General features: G+C 35.1%; 2 long non-coding RNA genes across 6 annotated transcripts; one reads left to right on the forward strand and one right to left on the reverse strand.

Moving 5' to 3' along the window:
• Window positions 1-3786: 3786 nt before the first annotated feature.
• Window positions 3787-7727, forward strand: LOC104244887 (uncharacterized). Of its 5 annotated transcripts, none has more exons than XR_715606.2 (5): window positions 3787-3972; window positions 4695-5326; window positions 5436-5590; window positions 5671-5820; window positions 7556-7727. It is a non-coding gene; the product is annotated as an uncharacterized lncRNA (long non-coding RNA). The 5 variants fall into 5 exon arrangements; XR_715608.2 differs by having other exon boundaries at window positions 5671-5749; XR_715605.2 differs by lacking the exon at window positions 7556-7727 and having other exon boundaries at window positions 4695-5151; window positions 5225-5326; window positions 5671-6087.
• Window positions 7728-10582: 2855 nt separating this feature from the next.
• LOC138882255 (uncharacterized) lies at window positions 10583-11981 on the reverse strand. Its single transcript, XR_011403735.1, has 2 exons — window positions 11531-11981; window positions 10583-10757 (listed from the first exon to the last, which is right to left on the reverse strand). It is a non-coding gene; the product is annotated as an uncharacterized lncRNA (long non-coding RNA).
• Window positions 11982-20040: the final 8059 nt, after the last annotated feature.

The raw sequence follows: 20040 nt of genomic DNA on the forward strand, positions 1-20040 counted from the left end.
ACAGTGACGCGTGAACAGTATCCACACGCGTGAACAGTACCCGCATGCGTGAACAGTACCCCGAAAATTTCTGGGCAGTTAAAGGGGCAGTCCATTTTTTTCCATTTTTTTTTCTTAGTTCCAAGCTCGGATTTTGGGCAATTTTGAGCGGAAAATCACGGGAATTCTTGAGGTAAGTCCCTTATGATCATTGTTAGTCAATATTATTGAATTATCATTGAATATTCCTGCTAGATTACGTGTTTTTGAGGTGTAAATCGGGAATTTGGGCCTAGAGATTTGAAAATAAGATTTGATGGTTTGGAGGCCGAATTGTTGTCGGATTTTGGAAAAATTTATATGGTTGGACTCGTGGTTGGGTGAGGTTTCATATTTCGTAATTTTTGTCGGGTTTCGAGATGTGGGCCCCACGGGTGAATTTTGAGTACAATTTCGAATTTTTTAATGGAAAATGTGGAATTTCATATGGAATTAATTCCTATAATTTTTATTAACTGAATCGAATTATTGTGACTTGATTCGAAACATTCGGAGGTCGATTTGAGAGACAAAGGCATTGTGGAGTAGTATTTTGCTCGGATTGAGGTGAGTAATGATTGTAAATGATGTCCTGAGGGTTTGAAACCCCGGATTGTACATCGTAGTGCTATATTGAGGTGAGACACGCGCTGGATGATGAGTGCGGGGTCTTTTACTACTGCGAATTGTTACTTGGTCCGTCCCGATTGATGACTTTACTGCATATTTGACTGAAATTGATTTGTTATCATCATGATTTGGGCTGATTGCTATATTTGGGCTTCGTGCCAATTATTTGAACCCTTCGGGGATTTTTATCACTATTTCCTCACTATTTTGACTTATATTTAAACTCAGTCCTGTTGATAATTATTGTTTTACAAACTCAGCCGATTTTATACAGATTTGAAACTCAAATGACATTTCTAAATGATATTTTGGGCTGAGAACTACTGTTTTACAAATGCCCGGGGGGCTTATGATGATTTCCGGACTGAGTGAGGCCGAGGTCCATGTGTGAGGATATGCTGAGTGATATGAGGCCGAGGGCCTAAGTTACTATTTATGCCACGCGGTGGCTTGAGTGATGTGAGGATATGTTGAGTGATGATGCCACGAGGTGGCTTGATATAGCGCTTGGGCCGTAAGGGGCCCCTCCGGAGTCTGCACACCCACAGTGAGTGCGGGTACCCATTGTTTTGAGTGATTGATACTATTTTGAGCCCGAGGGGCTGATATGAGTGATTGTGAGGTAGCCCGAGGGGCTGATACTGTTCTGAGAGTGAGCCCGAGGGGCTGATACTGTTCTGAGAGTCCGTCGCCCCGTGCCTCCCTTATCTTATCATTTCCATGTTAATCGAACTATTGTATCAGATTTCGTATTTAGTAGACTTGTATCAGGATTCATTAGTTGCTCATGACTTGTGACACCCCGGTTATGACTGTGTCGGGTTTGGATTTCCGCATTTTATCTATACTTTCCGCTACTTGGTATTCTTAAACCATGATTATACTTTATTTGTGTTAACTTACTGTTTTAAAGGACAAATTGGGTTAGACTGGCTGGCCTTGTCTTTACGAGAGGCGCCATCACGACCAGGTTCGGGATTTGGGTCATGACATATATTCAAGTAAGTCATAGCCCAGCGATATCATCAATATGGAAAAAAATAACTAAGAAAATACAAAATTACCATTAATTATAGAATTGTTCGTAATTGTTCCATGTTGCGTCATCCACGTATCAAGCTAAACTCCTTCATATGTAATGTTGCAGTTACAAATATGAAATAATTGGCAGAGAATGAATATGAATATGAAATAATTGGCAGAGCATGAATATGGTGTTCCCAAATTCCACATATTAAAAGGAAGAGCACAAAATAGAAAAAACTGTCACAAAATAGGAAAAAACCGTAGGAAACCGTCATTCTTGGAACACAATAGTTGACAAAAGTTATTTCTTTCCGTTGGTAAACATTTAAAAGCCAATAATTAACAAAAAAGATAATAAAATAATAATAAATAAGCAATCAAAAAGGGGAAAAATAACTGATTTTGAATTTGAATTTAAAAATAACTAAATAACTTATTATAACTATTCTAACTAATTTTATCCTAAAACTACCACATGTCTTTTTCCTATGTTGCCACTGTTAGGGATATAGTAGATATGTCCTAGATCCAATATCATATTTGATGATTTGAACATATTTTTGTGAACGTTATTTGATATAAAAATATATGGCATTAAATATTCTTTTATCATAGTTATTATTAATTGCTTGATTAATTTGATAAGGTCCTTGATTAAATTTTGAGACTTGTCATCGTGATGGAGATCATGATAATGAGAGTAAAGTTTCTTATAATTTAATCTAAATTTGTTCTTGATCATAGGATTATTAATTTGGACATTAGTAATCCGGTTAGATCAATATTTATGTGATCGTCTTTATCGGATAAAGATTAGTTGATCTCATTAACTAAATCATATAGATAGATGATGCATATAGAGATATGATCATTGAACCGACTCATTGGATAATTCCTAATGGTTAGAATTACCACAAACTGTCAATAGGATATTCTCTTGAAGAATGTGATGTAACCGTTTCCTTTTACCTGAGATCGTCATAGTAATTGACAAGTTATTTATTGTGCTTTGATACTAGACACCTATGGCCCTAGGGCGATAGTTGAAAGGATATTGGGTACGATTAAATACTTGTAGAATTAGTGATTGATCAAGATGGAATCTGTCAACTCTTGGTAATGAGTTTAAGCTCCATGTTGTCATGAATTATAAACGACCAAATTAAGACCTTGGTTAGGGCAATTGAATGAAAGAAGAAAGGATTTTCTTAGGTCATTCAATGGTCGATTATATTTGACATGAACACATAGTTGGTCGCCTATTAGGATTTGACAGTTGAACCATATCCTAGGGTGATCCAGAGCTATAAGGACAGAAGGAATTACTACATTATTCTTCTACTGGTTCTTGAGAGTAAATTGTATACTTCATGTTATCTGGTCGTTAAGGAGTGTTGCTAGACGCCACCCTTGATTAGTATATTAATGTGATTGATTTACTACCGGTTTAGTATTGAACCTATGGGGTCGCACACTTACGAGTGTTCTGATCTTTGCTAAAGGATTAATTAACTTATTATTTGATAATTAAATTAAGGAATTTAATTAATCAAATAAATTTAATTATTAGTCCAAATGAAATATTGTTATATTCTTTGCTAGCACAGAGGATATAATTAATATTGTGAACAAATTAAAGTTTCTATTTGGAATAGAAAATTAAAATTATATCTCTTACTTAAAATATATATGTGATATATATAATGTAAATTGATATTGATATATATAAAAGTTGTATATAATATTAATTTATTCTTATAATCAAATTTGAATTGGATCAAGAGACATGAAAGTCCAATTGGACTAACTAACGTGCGGCCATCACAAACCCATTTAATATGGGATTGAATTTCCAAAAAAAGAAGATTCCGTGAAGTCCAAATTTGGATTGGACTTTGAAAGGAAAATAATTGGACGCCGTCTTTTCCTAGCCCTATTGGAAAAGTGTTTTCAATTCATATATATATATATATATATATATATATATATATATATATATATATATATATATATATATACATAGTCAGATTAACTTGAGATATATAGCTTCTTGGAGAAGCCGTAAAAACCAATAGAGATACCGAAAGAGTCAAGAAAAACTCTTGACGAGAAAGTTCAGTTTCTTGGTCTTTCACGTTTGGACTAAGGTTTTTGAGAAGAGCTTTAGCACAATAATTCATTCAATTTTGTTCACGGATTTCATTAATCAAAGAGTTGATAGCAAGGATCGGTCTCGGTGTGGATACGCATTGAGTCTTTGCACTATCGAAGAATTTGAAACGAGACTTTCTTCACCGGGTACGTCTTAGATCCAATCCATTGACATGTAAATAAATTTCAAACACGAAAAGATCTGCCTAGAATTGTTATTATCTTCCGCTGCGTGTTACGAACACCTATACGCAATCCATCAGCCACTTGTTATAATTCTAGGCTAGACTTTCTTCCTTTTAATAATATATAGATATAGATATTGCTTAGCTATTTCCACGCTACTTGCCGTTTGGAAGTCTCTGGCAACTTTTATATTATAGATGGTTAACTAGCTGAAATCTTCCTTATCAATTCAACTTGAATGTATCCCAGTTAGCATTTTCTTTTCGATAGTTGCGGCCAGAGGTGAGTAGACGGGGTATTCTAAGACCCATGTCATTTTCATTTTCGGCCTTGATTTTAAATTTTTTTCAATTTTTTCAACTCTCTTTATGCTAGACAAATGCGAAGGGAATTTTTAAGCATTTTAGACTACTTCTCATTAAAGACGAAGGAATTAAGTTAGAACGTTAAAATTTGACTCAATTTTATGGAATTCATGATAAATTGGGCACTTGGCAGAAGTGGTTTTCCAATTTAACAAAGAATCAGACATCGGACTCAACCCCATGTCTCACAATTTCGAAAAAAGTCTTGTGCTCGCTTAATATCTGTGCCCATCAAATAATTTGTGATATATGAATTACTCAAATTTGACATTTTCTCGCCACCAGGTTGACAACCATTTAATTGACTTGCTTTTGCAGGCAACTTAGTTACGGCCTTCTGCTGATTGGTTAGCAATTAATCCATAAACATTCTCTTTGTACGCAATGTTAGAACTCTGGCTAAGAAACAAAGTGCTGGTTAATTCCCTTTTCTCAAGATGCTTTTTATTTTATTTTAATTGTGACAACTAGAATGATAATTATGAGATTTTTTCAGGAAGTGCGCGCAAACGATATAGTAGTATCCAATGTGTCACACTAGCTTCCAACAGAGTTCAACAAATTATGAGTAATTTTTTTTTTCTTTAAGAGCTATATGACTTATCTAAAAGCTTCTTTTGTTGATAAGGTAGGCTTGAAATAGTGACCTTCCATATTTAAGAACAATTCCTCAATGTTTTGTTTATCTTTGTGTTGCCAGCAAGCGAGACACATAGTGATAGCCGACATGCCAATGTTGGAACCTCCATTAAAATGGACATAAACGCAGGATACAGTAATATTGTACATTTATCTCTTTAGTTTTCTATTTCCTATTGTCTGTTTCTTTTACTTACATATATTTATAGGTATCCTCTCTTTCTATCTTCAATTGTGATGAGGACACATGGAGCAAGAAAAAAAAGTGAAGCAGTGAAAAGAACCCCTAGAAAGCAGTTGCGATCAGTTTCGTAAGTTCATGAACCAATGATTAATTCAATCTTAAATCTAAAGATTGTGTTTGCTTTGTCTGCTCGCATCATGAAAATTGAGACACTTGTTCCCTTTTATCGTATCTAGGCTCTTGATACTCTGAGATGTAGCAAATGGTGAACAAAACAAGTGTAATTTCTGTCATTGACAAAATATGGGATGGTGTCGGTCATTTGCCGATTGGGTTGTTCCTGATGACATTTGTTACTCTGTACTTCAACTATCATCTTAAGATTCATAAGGTACTTTATCTTTCATTTATAAGTAGATGAATCTAATAAGTTGTGTAAATGGTTCAAGTCAAGAACTGCAATCGCTATAGTTTCTGTCATTTGCAGGTCCTTTGTCAAAAGAGCCAGATATAGAGGATGATTCACTACTAACGATGTGAAATCGGATAGGTAAATCTGTCAAGAAGAGAATAGAGAAACTTCTCACAACGATTTGACATCCAGCTCAAAAATTCTTATAGGTTCCAATTGCTTCCCCGTTTTATCTTTTAAGATACTAATGCTTCCAATAACATCTGAAAGCATATATAGCAAATTTTATTGGGGCGAAGTTATAATCGCAAATCATAAATTTTTTGAATCTGTTGGATTTTCATTCTAAGGTTTTCTTCTCCATGGTTGAACAAGTAGTGCATAAAATGAAAAATAAAGAAGGTTTCTTCTGCCCGCACAACCTTGATTATCGTGGTCGTCCATACTCCATGCATCCAATTAAACTATCTTGGTTCTAAAAACTGTCAGGGTGTCCTAGAGTTTGTATAGGGCAGTCTGAAGATATATTTAAATTGGAAATATATTTGTTGGTCATGTGGACAAATCATTAATTGAGGGTGAAATAGTTTTTATTGAATGATTTAATTATTTCTATTGGAAAAATTACTCGAAGGAAGGACTGGTGGTTTAATGTAGAAGATCCCTTACAACACCTTGCTGATGCATTTGTCTTAGGGAAGCTGTGAGAAGCTCATCTCTAGATACGACTATTTCTCATATTTCAATGCACCCGGTAGAGTCGTGCACATTTTAATTTTTTGCTGGTGTTCGACTCCCATTTCAAAATACAAGTTCTGAAAAGCATGTCCGAATGATTAGAAGGGAGCACGTTATCTTATGTGGAAGTGGCTGACATATGTGGTTTCTATTAAATTAGTTTTTCAGCATGATTATATTAGCAATATTTTAGTCGGAGTTTACGTTCCTCACCAATTGATAGGCCATGTATTTCAAAATTTTTGGGATTGAATCCATGACAGCTAGCAGATTTTTCTTTGTTTGTTCCTCTGAATAATGGAAAAGTTCAAACAAAAGGATTCGTCTTTTTGGTCTTCTTCTTAAGGTCACCTGACTGCTTCATGTCTTTTCAAAAAAGACTGAGGGCTTTTTGGACTTTTAATCATTGCTTATACTAATTTCATAGACGTGGCTTATTCAAGAAACCCTTCGTGTAAATTGAGGAGCACTGTAGCTGTCACATACTACCGGAGAAGAACAACTTCATGTCTTTTCAAAAAGACCGAGGGCACTTTGGACTTTTAATCATTGCTTATACTAATTTCATACGCGTGGCTTATTCAACACCCTACGTGTAAATTGAGGAGCACTATAGCTGTCTTCTAAAAGATACATACCTTTTTTTCCATCGTTGATGAAGAAGCAGCCAGGTCGAAACCTGAGCTCTTCTAATATATAGTAAAGTAAAGTAAAGTAATTTATGCGTGCATTTCATTTCATGTTTTGTCAATTCATATAATTTATATAACAGAGGTTAGGCTAGAGACTGGTGTACTCAAGTTGCATCTAGAATATCTTTTCGTTTATGGCTTTGAGACAAATTGCTGAGTTAGTATTTTATCCTTTGTGTCTGATTTTTTTGCGTGATATTTTGGGTATGTGAGTAGAATTTGTCTCATATACTTTTGTTGTATTGAATTGTTAACATTCTCATTACAATAAATCTCATATGCATAACTGTCCATTCACCTGCTTAACTTGATTGAGTTAATAACAAACCTTCCCCACATTTGGTTTCAGTCATGTGGATCGTAGAAAGATGCTGTCTTTGCCCAAAGCTATGCTATTTATGAAAAAGAAGCTTCTTTCCTTGCCTATTCCTCACTATTTAAATTCAAAATTCTATTCTTTGTTGTTCTTTACCTTTTATTTTGGCGAGCACTGACAAATGATCATTACGTACAGGTGTTCTTTGTGAAGAGGCGTTAAGTAGAAGATTAAACACAACACAAAAAAAGCATCACCATTTGCCAGTGAATAAATAGTATAAAATGTAAATAATTTTTCCATATATATATGATGTAGATAATGTGACACTTATGCATCTAACAGTATGATGCTGTCATATAATTAAAGAATGTATCATTTGTCAACCAGATGACATCCATGAGTGGGTATTCCGTTTCAAAATGCATGTAAATAATACCTTACAATTAGCATGCGATGTTGTCTAGGTGATTCAATACTAATAGTTTCAAGTTTCACAGCACGGGCTAACTCCACCTAGTTTTCATAATAAGAGGAAGTAACCCAACTTAAATTTTGAATGGTTATTTCCTTAATCTTTTGACAGGAGGGAAAATGATTGAAATTAAACTATGAACGGAAATTAAACATACAAAAAGACAGGTCCAAAACTTTCAAGAAATCCTCAAATCCTTTATATGGATAAATCAATTCAAAATTTTAATGTATGCATTTTGAAGGATTGTGTATAGATGTTCATAACACGCAGCGGAAGACAATAACAATCCTATGCAGATCTTTTCGTGTTTAAAATTTATTTACATGTCAAAGATCAGATCCAAGACGTACCTGGTGAATAGAGTCGTTTTAAAATTTTCTTCGATAGTGCGAAGACTTTATGCGTATCCATACCTAGATCGATTTTTGCTATCAACTCTTTTATCAATGTAACCCGCGAACAAAATTGAACGAAATATTGTTCTCAATGTTAGAAGAACAAGAAATATTTTTCTTATAATTGTATTTTCTCTCTTGGCTTTGTATTGTACTCTCACTTTCACAAAGTGTTTTTCTTCTCAAGAATTAATGTGACGAGGAAAATTTTTTCCTTTTCTGGAATAATACTCTCTCACGTTTTCTGCTGCCTAACACCCTTTTTATATCATCATTTTTCCTATTTTGTTAAAATAATGGTTAAGGCGTTATTTTCCTTTTGGAGTACAAGTTTATATAATTTTCCTTCTTCAAAACCGAATTCATTCCAAAAAGGAATTGCCGACACGTCCTGGACTAAAGTAAGTCCAATTCTAAATTGGATCTAATAAGTTAGTCATCATTAACATTTATGTAAAATATATAAACAATTATCAATTAATTGTACTAAATATATATAACATATATATTTTCAAGAGATATAATTTAATTTTTTATTCCAAATAGAAAACTTCAATTTGTTTACAATATTAATCATACCCACTGTGCTAGCAAAGAATATAATAATATTTCATTTGGACTAATAACTAATTTTAGTTGATTAATTAAATTCCTTAATTTAATTATCAAATAATAAGTTAATTAATCCTTTAGCAAAGATCAGAACACTTGTTAGTGTGCGACCCCATAGGTTCAATACTAAACTGGTAGTAAATTGATCACATCAATATACTAATCAAGGGTGGCGTCTAGCAACATTCCTTAACGACCGGATAGCATGAAGTATACAATTTACTCTCAATAACCAGTAGAAGAACAATGTAGTAATTCCTTCTGTCCTTATAGCTCTGGATCACCCTAGGATATGGTTCAACTGTCAAATCCTAATACGCGACTAACTATGTGTTCATGTCAAATATAATCGACCATTGAATGACCTAAGAAATTCTTTTCTTCTTTCATTCAATTGCCCTGGCCAAGGTCTTAATTTGGTCATTTATAATTCATGACAACATGGAGCTTAAACTCATTACCAAGAGTTGACAGATTCCATCTTGATCCATCACTAATTCTACAAGTATTTAATCATACCCTATATCCTTTCAACTATCGCCCTAGGGCCATATGTGTCTAGTATCAAAGCACAATAAATAACTTGTCAATTACTATGACGATCTCAGGTCAAAGGAAACTCTTACATCACATTCTTCAAGAGAATATCCTATTGACAGTTTATGGTAATTCTAACCATTAGGAATTATCCAATGAGTCGGTTCAATGATCATATCTCTATATGCATCATCTATCTATGTAATTTAGTTAATGAGATCAACTAATCTTTATCCCATAAAGACGATTCCAATTAAAGTAACAAATTTGAAGTAAGGATTATTTTATTTACAGAGTCGCCACTTGGAATTGATTTTTACTGGTGTTCCAAGTCACCTTTTATTTGAATCCCTATTCAAAGGAAGGTTTGACTCTATTATTATTGGTCTGCGAAAACAAAGTCCGGGTAAGGAATTCTGTTGACCGGGGAGAAGGTGTAAGGCATTCCCTGAGTCCCGTGGTTCTAGCACGATCGCTTTATTGACTACATTTGGCTTGAATTAAACTTGGATAAACTGTGGTTTATTTGATTTTTATGCTTTTCTTATGTCCATTTTTATTTATTTTAAAAAAAAATTAAAGAAAAGATTTGAATAATAATCTACAACTTAACTAATGAGAGAAAAATATTGTTATGAATACTAATTTAAAAGATGAGAGTAATGAGAGAAAATTATCAAATGACATTGCTTAAAACTAGTAAGATGTGAGCTTGTCTTGACATTGAATGGGGCAGCCCACTATTGGGTTGATGGAGTCAAATGGGCTCATGTCCAAGACAAAACCCAAAAGCCCATATGCTTTTGGACTTTAAATCTGCAGATATGGCCTTTTAAAGCTATGTTACAGATTTGGTCATATCTTGCTATTTGCAATCCGTAGCCAACTATTTACAAAAATAAGTTTACAGATTGTCTTTCTAATCTACAACTTAACTACCTTACTAAATAAGTATTTTTTAAGAGATAAAAAAAGATTATTGGGACTCTAATAATAATAATAATAATAATAATAATAATAATAATAATAATAATAATAATAATAATAATAATAATAACAATAATAATAATAATAATAATAATAACTTAGTTTGGTGATAACAAAGGGACAAACATGGCTACAAGGGTTCAAATTTTAATATATATGCTCCTTTCAGACAACCAAATGCCAGTGGAATTATATCTAATGCTTTACAAAAATAAAAATAATTAAAGATGCTTAACACAATTTTATTAACTAGCATTTCATTATAACATTATCAAACATTCAAGAGCATATAAAAATGAATTACAATAGAAGGATAAAGCTACTAATATTTCCCAGCGTCATTATCTTTCATTCCAACTAGATTTATGAGTTTACATGGTCCGAAAATTACCTAGACAGTAGAAAGAAGAACAAATACAGCAGAGTCAGCTCTTTCCAAAATCAACAGCAAAACAATTAAATGGGCAGCAACAACAGCAAAAGACAGCGACAACCGGCAGATTCAAACCCAAGAAAATAAACTAGAAATACTCCAGCAAAACAGTACAATTATGTAACTCCAGAAAAAAATTTCAAGACTACTCTATTTTCCTTAAACAAGTTTTTCACTTAAGAATCAACTCACAAAGGCTGCTAAGGGATATTATAGCTACTGATTTTTTCTCTTTTTTGTGTGTCTAGCTCCCTCAGTAAGATGGAGTGTCCTCCTATATATCAAAACAATCAACTATTTCAAAAAAATTAAAAATAAATCTTTTTGACAGATTTTTGTAAATTCAAAATGCCAGACTTTCTGGTTCAAATCTTGTCAAGTATTTCAAACAAAATCTGCTCTCCACTATTCAAAGACAGACTTTTATTCAAACACTGTCCAAAGGTCTACATTTTCTTACCAAACAATTTGACTTTTGAGTGTTGTACTCAAAGAGTCTTGAAGTAGTAAATAAACAATCAAACAAGTACCATATACTCTTAAGTATTTTTCACTACCTCACTTTTATCAACACAAAACTATTTTACTACTTCAACAAGTGCAAAAACAGAAAATTTGACATTTCAAACTTCAAAAACTAATGCTAAAATAATTAATAATAGACAAAAATAAGATCTGAAAAAATAAAAATAAAATAAAAAATCAGCCACGAAAAATAATAGGATTTTTACCATTTTATAATTCAAGTGGCCGAAAAAATGGTGGTATGCCAAAAGAGGGTGTTCGGGGAGGTCGGCCGGAATTTGGCCGGATTTTGATCGCCAGATTTTCATGGTGAAATTGACATCAATAGCTAGGTCTTGAGGAGCTCTATCCATTGATGTAAGTATTGTGGGGTGGTAGTGGTTGGAGCTTCAAGAATTTGGGCAAAAAAGTGACGGGAAAGTTTCCTAGATCTGAGATTCAAGGAGTTTGAGGGATTTTTGAAGGATTTGATTAGGAGATATGGAAGGAGGAAGTTGTGGAGATTACATGGTATGAATTTGGAGGTGTTTGGAGGTGGTCCACCGGCGGCGGCGATTTCCGGGCAGCGGCGATGGGCGGAGCTGGAGCGGCGTAGAGAGAGTGAAGAGAGAGAGAAGAGAGAAGAAAGAGAAAAGAATTATGAGTGAAAATGAGGACAATTTTCAGATTTTTGAGGCTTTAAATACCTAAGCCAAGAGTGAATGGATCCATTGGATCAAGATGGAATGGATGGGTATGATTTGATCTTGTTTCATTTAGTGAAACGACGTAGTTTTGAAGCAAAACTACGTAGTTTCAGACCCTTTCAATGGCAGCCCTTTATCTTGCACTCTTGGACACTTTTTCTTTCAAGTTTGGCCAAATTTCTTCCTTAATCCTACTTATTAAACTAATTTTACTCAAATAAATTAATTAAATAATTTATTCTAATGATCAATTAACTAGATTAATTCACCAACTGAACAACTAGTTAATTCTTAAAATGCACAAATGAAGAAAGAACTATTTTTTTTAGTATTTTATGATAGGAAATATGCAATTAAAATCACAAAAATTGAGAAAAATAATTAAAATAACAAAACACTAATAACTTTAGGAGGTGTTAAATAGTGCAAAAATTAGGTGTTCACAGTTGCCCCTCTTTGCTCGAGAACATGAAGAGTTTTCGTGCAAAGAAAAGTGAATGCCATAGCTAATTTTTGCTCACATGTCATTCCAATGGAAGCAATTTTTTTTTTTGAAAAAAAGGTGACCGAACCTTGCTTCTGAGACTGCCTACATATCCTTGGCTATAAAGGAATCAGGTCAGTGTAGTTTTGGAAAAATTTGGTAGCTGGGACTAATGGACACTAGAGTTAAGACTGTTTCTGCTGTTGCTATCACTGTTGCTATTGCTGTTACTCGCTTCTTACATCAAAAAAGAAAAACAGAAGAGTACTATATATGTCTGCAAACTAAGAGTACAAAATTCTTATCTATGCGTCTTTTGGAGTCAAATCTTGATTCTTGACCTGCTCGCTTGCGTTGACCTTAGATTGGATTTTGATACTCTTTGAAGAAACGATTATGACTCAATTTCAGTTGCTTGCTTTCCTGATCTGAAATTGAGAAGATGAATCTTGAGAAGCTGAGTTATTGACACATTGTCAAAGTTAACTCCAACTATCCTGTGATCGAAAGACTTCTTCCTTCTAATGAGAAACTGAAACTGCAAGCTTTAATCTTTACTTGTGCTATACGGCCGAGCCTGCAAAACCATCAAAGACAAACAAAAACGAACAAAAAATTTTCTTCCCCAGTCTGGCACTAGAAAAATTTTGTGAGTTATTAGAGAAATCTGTAAATTATCTAATTTATTGAAAAGACAGACAGAAATAGTAGTATAAACTAGCTAAAAGAGATAAAATTTGGTAACGAATGATTGTGTAACCAGGGATCGGTATCCCGTACTACTGAAAAGAAATGTAACCAGGGGCCGGTACCCTATCTTACTGGAAGGAAATAGAATCAGGTGTTAGCACCATGTATTATTGATAAAGTGTTGAATCCCTCTAGGTGAAAAAGGTTCTACCTGAGTTAAACTGTATTAAACAACCTGAGCGAAGATTACTTCTAAACGGAACTATGAGCTGGATCCCTCCAGGCGAAACAATTCTACCTGAGTTAAGCTACATAAAACACCCTGAGCGAAGAGTACTTCTACCCGAAAATATGAGCTGGATCCCCCTAGGCGAAACAGTTCTGCCTGAGTTAAGCTACGCAAAACAACTTGAGCAAAGAGTACTTCTACCCGGAACTATGAGCTGGATCCCCCTAAGCGAAGCAGTTCTACCTGAGTTAAGCTGCACAAAATAACCTGAGCGAAGAGTACTTCTACCCGGAACTATAAGCTGGATCCCCCTAGGTGAAACAGTTCTACCTGGGTTAAGCTACGTAAAACAACCTGAGTGAAGAGTACTTCTACCCGGAAATATGAGCTGGATCCCCCTAGGCGAAAAGGTTCTACCTGGGTTAAGCTACGTAAAAACAATCTGAGCGAAGAGTACTTCTACCCAGAACTACGAACTGGATCCCCCTAGGCGAAACGGTTCTACCTGGGTTAAGCTAATGTAAAACAACCTGAGCGAAGAGTACTTCTACCCGAAAAATATGAGTTGGATCCCTCTAGGTGAAAACGGTTCTACCTGAGTTAAGCTCCGTAAAACACACTGAGCGAAGAGTACTTCTACCCAGAACTATGAGCTGGATCCCCCTAGGCGAAACGGTTCTACCTGGGTTAAGCTACGTAAAACACCCTGAGCGAAGATTACTTCTACCCGGAACTACGAACTGGATCCCCCTAGGCGAAACGGTTCTACCTGGGTTAAGCTACGTAAAACACCCTAAGCGAAGAGTACTTCTACCCAAAAACTATGAGCTGGATCCCCCTAGGCGAAAGGATTCTACCTGAGTTAAGCTGCAGAAAACACCCTGAGCGAAGAGTACTTCTACCTGGAAATATGAGCTGGATCCCCCTAGGCGAAACAGTTCTGCCTGAGTTAAGCTACGCAAAACAACCTGAGCGAAGAGTACTTTTACCCGGAACTATGAGCTGGATCCCCTAGGCGAAAATGTTCTACCTGGGTTAAGCTACGTAAAAATAGGAGGTGTGAACAATAGTGATGTATGCCGAAAGTAAAAGAAAAATGGAGATTTTAAGGAGCTTAAGTTTGGTGACATTCGTTCTTTTAGAATCACCATTCTGCATGCTGTGTTCCTGCTTCAAACAAAGAAATATTTTTGAGTTTTCAAAGTGGTGGTTGGTTTTGTGCCTTGATTGTTTTGATCACATGATCTCAGCCCTTTCAACTGAAATGGTTGCTTCCTGAATACCGATTGCCTTTCTAACTCTGGAGAAACTCTAGCTTTTCTAGATTTTGTCATGATGATTGGTTGGTGGAACTCAACCTTTTCGACTTTATCTTGCCTTCGTAGGCCTTTTCCTTTTGATTTCTCTTTTTTTATATTCTTTTTTTCATCATTTCTTTTCTTTTCTTTTCTTCGGAGTATTGGGGAACTTTCGGCTCCTCAAACTTTGCTGCAACGGCTAGTCGCGTGGGACTTAACCTTTTCCAATTTTATTTCGCCTTTGTTGGCCTTTCTTTTCTGGCTTCTTTCTCCCAACTTTAAATTCAGAGCATTTGGGATGCCTTGGCTTTTTACAACTCTTTGCCGAGACGGTTAGCCACGTGAGACTCAACTTTTTCAACTTCATTTGCCTTTAAAGGTGCTCCATTTGATTTTCTCTTTTCAAGAGTTTTGATTTCGAAGCATCGGCCGCCATGGCTAGTCGGGGTCGACTTGATGCCCGTACGAGGATGGGTGCCTTTCTGCACATTAGCTCGCGCCAAATGAGAAACCTATAAATCAGTCTTGTCATCCTTTCTTTGTCTTAGTTTCGGAACAGTGTTAGACCGAAATGGATTCAAAGAAAACAAATAATGGAATAGAGAATGAGTTTAAAACAAGAAGTGTCCCTTTCGGGGAAAGGAAAGAAGGACTTATCTGGAGTATATGCAGACTTCAATGAATATGACATGCCATTTGGGCTGGATGCTTGATCTGTGTAAACCGTCCGACTCTCAAAAATTCATCACAATGTTTTCCTCAAAATCGAGAAACCTTGTCAGGACTCTGTTGGTGCCGATGGCTGTGAGGATCTTCTTTTCGATCAGGGGCGCCCTTTGCGGGTTTTCACGAACTGACCTCTCTCATTTTTCTTCTCGCCTTATAGTGCTCTTTACGAGTTTTCACTAACAAGACTCTCTTATTTTTCATTTCTCTTCTTACCATCGCCTCATGGTGCCCGTGTGGGTTTTCACCAATAAGACTCTCTCATTTTTATTGCATCGGATCCAAGTAGTCGTATTCTCTGATCCTTGAAGATTCTCACCGATTGATGGGAAGGACTTGAAAGGATTTGGGTAAAAATGATTTGGATCGAATTACAACTTTGGAACCATTCAGGCGGGATCATCGCCGGACCATTACAACATCTGCCCCAGTTTCACTTTTGGAGAAATTTGGATTTTTATTTTGGTGTGACTGAACCCCAGAGAGAGGTTGCCTACGTATCCTTTCGGAATCAAGTCGAACGTAGTTCAGAATGACTTGAACTTGTTTTGATTGATATTTTTTGTTTCATTTTTCAATTCATTTTTTTTGGCTTTTTTTTTTCAATAACACCTTTAGGTTCCAAAGAGGGTGATCAAAGAATGGGAGCCGGCTCAAAGGGTTTGCAAAGGGTTGACAGTGTTTGGGTAGCGAAAATGAAAGCCTTCGTCATCCCAATTGGAGAATATTAGTACTATATGGAGGATCCAACATAGTACCTTTTGACTGTATTTGCATTGACAGTTATTTCAGGGACATTTCCTTCGATGTGTCCCAAGTGCAACACACTCTTTTGGCAGTACTCTTGTTGCAATGTACGAACCTTTCCAATCTGGGAACCAATTTTCCTTCAGTTGTTCCAACTCTTTGTTTTATTTCCTTAAACTTTATCTTCATTCCGATCTAATCCTTGATTCATTATTTCGAGGCCTAACAATTTTCAGGATATGGGCATGAAGTCCGCAAGCATGTCATGTTATTGAAATCTGCATTTAACAGAACTAAAAAGATAATAAGAAAGAAAAATGACAAGATTAAGAAAAGAGACATTCCTGGAAAATGAAATATTAATTTCATTTGATTTTTGATTTTTATTTTTTATTTTTTTTTCAATTTTTTGAAGATAGAAAGGTTTGCATCAGAAAGTAAGACAATAAGGTAAAACATCTGGATCACACCCTGAGATAATCCGAATGCAGAAAGGATAGCAAGACTAGCCACTAAGACTCCCGTTTGATGGAGAACTTTCATGCTTGGCGACCATTTTTGGCTTTTCTTCTATCTCAACAAAGGCTGCAACGGCCTTCGGTGCCGGATCAAATTCCCCAGATTCACAAATCATTCTGACCATTGACCCAATGTTATGGGCAGGCAACAGATTGTTCATCACATCAGAAGCTTCTTCATCCCGAAAAACGATTCTTTCAGTTTCAATCAAATCTTCAACTACCCTTTTGAGGGTCCAACGGTCCTCTGTACTGTGTCCCACTGCTCTAGAGTGATATTCACATCTAGCATCAGCTCGGTGCGAGGGGGACTCGGGGTTCAGCCATTTCGGGGCCACTGGCTGCAATAGATCTAGCTTGATTAGCTTTTGGAACAAGCTTGAATACGATTCACCAATAGGGGTGAACTGATTCTTTCTGAAAGGCTCTCTTGGTCGAGGATTGTATCGGAGATCATTTGGTTGGGGATTATATGGAGCTGGGTAAGGATTTGCATTTCTGAGAGGTGGAGCTCGGTTTTGTGTATAATGTTGTGGCCGCGTGCAAGGTTGCGCGTTCATCACTGCATACCAACAAAACCAACCACCTGAACAGAACCTGACTAATTTGCTCACACCACAACCTCGTTAGTTTTGAGACATTTAACACATAGGAAATCGCACGTTGGGGATGCAATGCACCTAATAGTTAAACATTTCTACGATGTGTTTGAACGGTTGCATGTTTCATCCCGGCCTTAACTAACCCTTTAAGTATGTACCTCTTTTCTTTTATTTCTACCTCTATTTAATCCCTCTTGATTTTTTTTCGTCTCTGTCGCTTTTAATTTTTTTGGCATTCTCCTTTTTTTTTGGTCACTCTTTTTTTTTGTCACTCTCTTTTTTTTTCTCTTTTTTTTCTTTCTTTTCTTTCTTTTTTTTTAGTTTATTTTTTCCTCAGTTAATTCTATGGTTATGATCGAATCCGATAGGGATTGCCTACGTATCATGACGCCGCATGAATCAGATCATTACGTAGTTCAGAAAAAATCAGGAATAAAGTACACAAACTAACTCTTGTTTTTTACTCATATACAAATAACTCCACGAAAGTTCCTAACAAGGAAAATAATTTTGGATTTTTTTTTGGTAGAAAGAAAGGATTCAAAAGAAGAAAGAATATTTATTTTTAATTTTTTTATTGAATTGTTGAAAGTGAGACTTCTAAAGAAGAGCGATTTTTTTTTTTCATTTTGTTTTTGGAATTGTTGAATGAAAGAATTAAAAAAAGAAATTTTTTCATTTTTAAAGTTTCTTTTTTTTTTGAATTTTTTGAAATAAACACTTCTAAAAAAGAAATAAAATATTTTTGAATTTTGAATATTTTTTTTTTTCAATTTTTGAAAGAAAAACTTCTGAAGCAGAAAAAAAAATTTGGAATTCAACAATTTTTTTTTGGAATTTTCGATTTTTTTTCCTTTATTTATTTTTTGTGATTTTTGAAGAAAAAAAAATCTGATTTTGATTTTTTTTTGTGGAAGAAAGACTTATAAAAGAAAAAAGAAGAAAATATTTTTGAATTTTTTTTTTGAATTTTTTTAAAATTGGGGTCTCTAAGAAATTATTTTCTAAAGAAGGAAGTAAAGGGAAATATATTTGATTTAGTTTTTGAAAATTGGGGGCCTGAACCGATGAGGTTTGCCTACGTTTCTTACATCCGATGAGAATCAGACCCACGTAGTTCGGTAAAACTGGGTACCTTTTTTTTTTTAATAATTCTGCTACACTAATTTTCTAAAGCCGGTCGACAACGTAAGTAAGCCTTCCAAATGATGTATCAAGTAGCACATACGTGAACATGATGGTCTCAAATAAGATACTTGTCTTATACGGACCCGACCCCTGTGTCTAGTTTCGCTAAGTCAAATGCATGTGATGCACATAGAGCGAACCTACTAGAAAAATCTGGTATGAGGTTTGTTCTCCTAGGTTTAAATCTTGGTGGAAAAGGTATCTAGACTGACTTACTCGAGCGGACAACTCGAGCCGAGGAGGGTCAGTGTACCGGTAGCATTGCTTTCCGGCTTAACTGGTGGTGCCCCCCGCCTAAGATAGGTGTGACTAAAATCCTTCACCGGGTGACAAACACCTCGGCTATCTCAAAGAAAGCGGGCTATGTCAAGCAAATGCCCAATTTTAATTCAAGAAGACTCGGAAGGGGTGCGTGAGAAGACATTTTATATGTACCGTTCAAAAATTACAAAGTGGTAAAAAGCAAACAAGTAGCACATTATACCCAAATAAATCACAGTATATACAAAATTAATAAAACCAAATAAAAGTCAACATGTACAAGCTTGAATTCTGGTTTTCACCATCAGAGTCGCCAGAGCTATCACACCTCCTTTTTACCCCTCCAGAGATAAGTGTGCAAAATATAACGGATTGTGAGTTAAAGAGCTTTTCCAATTAAAGTGACAAATTTGAAGTAAGGATTATTTTATTTACAAAGTCACCACTTGGAATTGATTTTTACTGCTGTTCCAAGTCACCTTTTATTTGAATCCCTATTCAAAGGAAGGTTTGACTCTATTGTTATTGGTCTGCGAAAACAAAGTCCGGGTAAGGAATTCTGTTGACCGGGGAGAAGGTGTAAGGCATTCCCTGAGTCCTGTGGTTCTAGCACGGTCGCTTTATTGACTACATTTGGCTTGAATTAAACTTGGATAAACTGTGGTTTATTTGATTTTTATGCTTTTCTTATGTCCGTTTTTATTTAGTTTAAAAAAAAAATTAAAGTAAAAATTTGAATAATAATCTACAACTTAACTAGTGAGAGAAAATTATTGTTACGAATACTAATTTAAAAGATGAGAGTAATAAGAGAAAATTATCAATTGACATTGCTTAAAACTAGTAAGATGTGAGCTTGTCTTGACATTGAATGGGGCAACCCACTATTGGGTTGATGGAGTCAAATGGGCTCATGTCCAAGACAAAACCCAAAAGCTCATATGCTTTTGGACTTTAAATTTATAGATATGGCCTTTTAAAACTATGTTACAGATTTGGCCATATCTTGCTATTTGCAATCCGTAGCCAACTATTTACAAAAATAAGTTTACAGATTATCTTTCTAATCTACAACTTAACTACCTTACTAAATAAGTATTTTTTAAGAGATAAATAAAAAGATTATTGGGACTCTAAAATAATATAATAATAATAATAAAAAAACTTAGCTTGGTGATAACAAAGGGACAAACATGGCTACAAGGGTTCAAATTTTAATATATATGCTCCTTTCAGACAACCAAATGCCAGTGGAATTATATCTAATGCTTTACAAAAATAAAAATA

This window comes from Nicotiana sylvestris, chromosome 11 (genome assembly GCF_000393655.2).
Source record: "Nicotiana sylvestris chromosome 11, ASM39365v2, whole genome shotgun sequence".
NCBI lineage: Eukaryota > Viridiplantae > Streptophyta > Magnoliopsida > Solanales > Solanaceae > Nicotiana > Nicotiana sylvestris.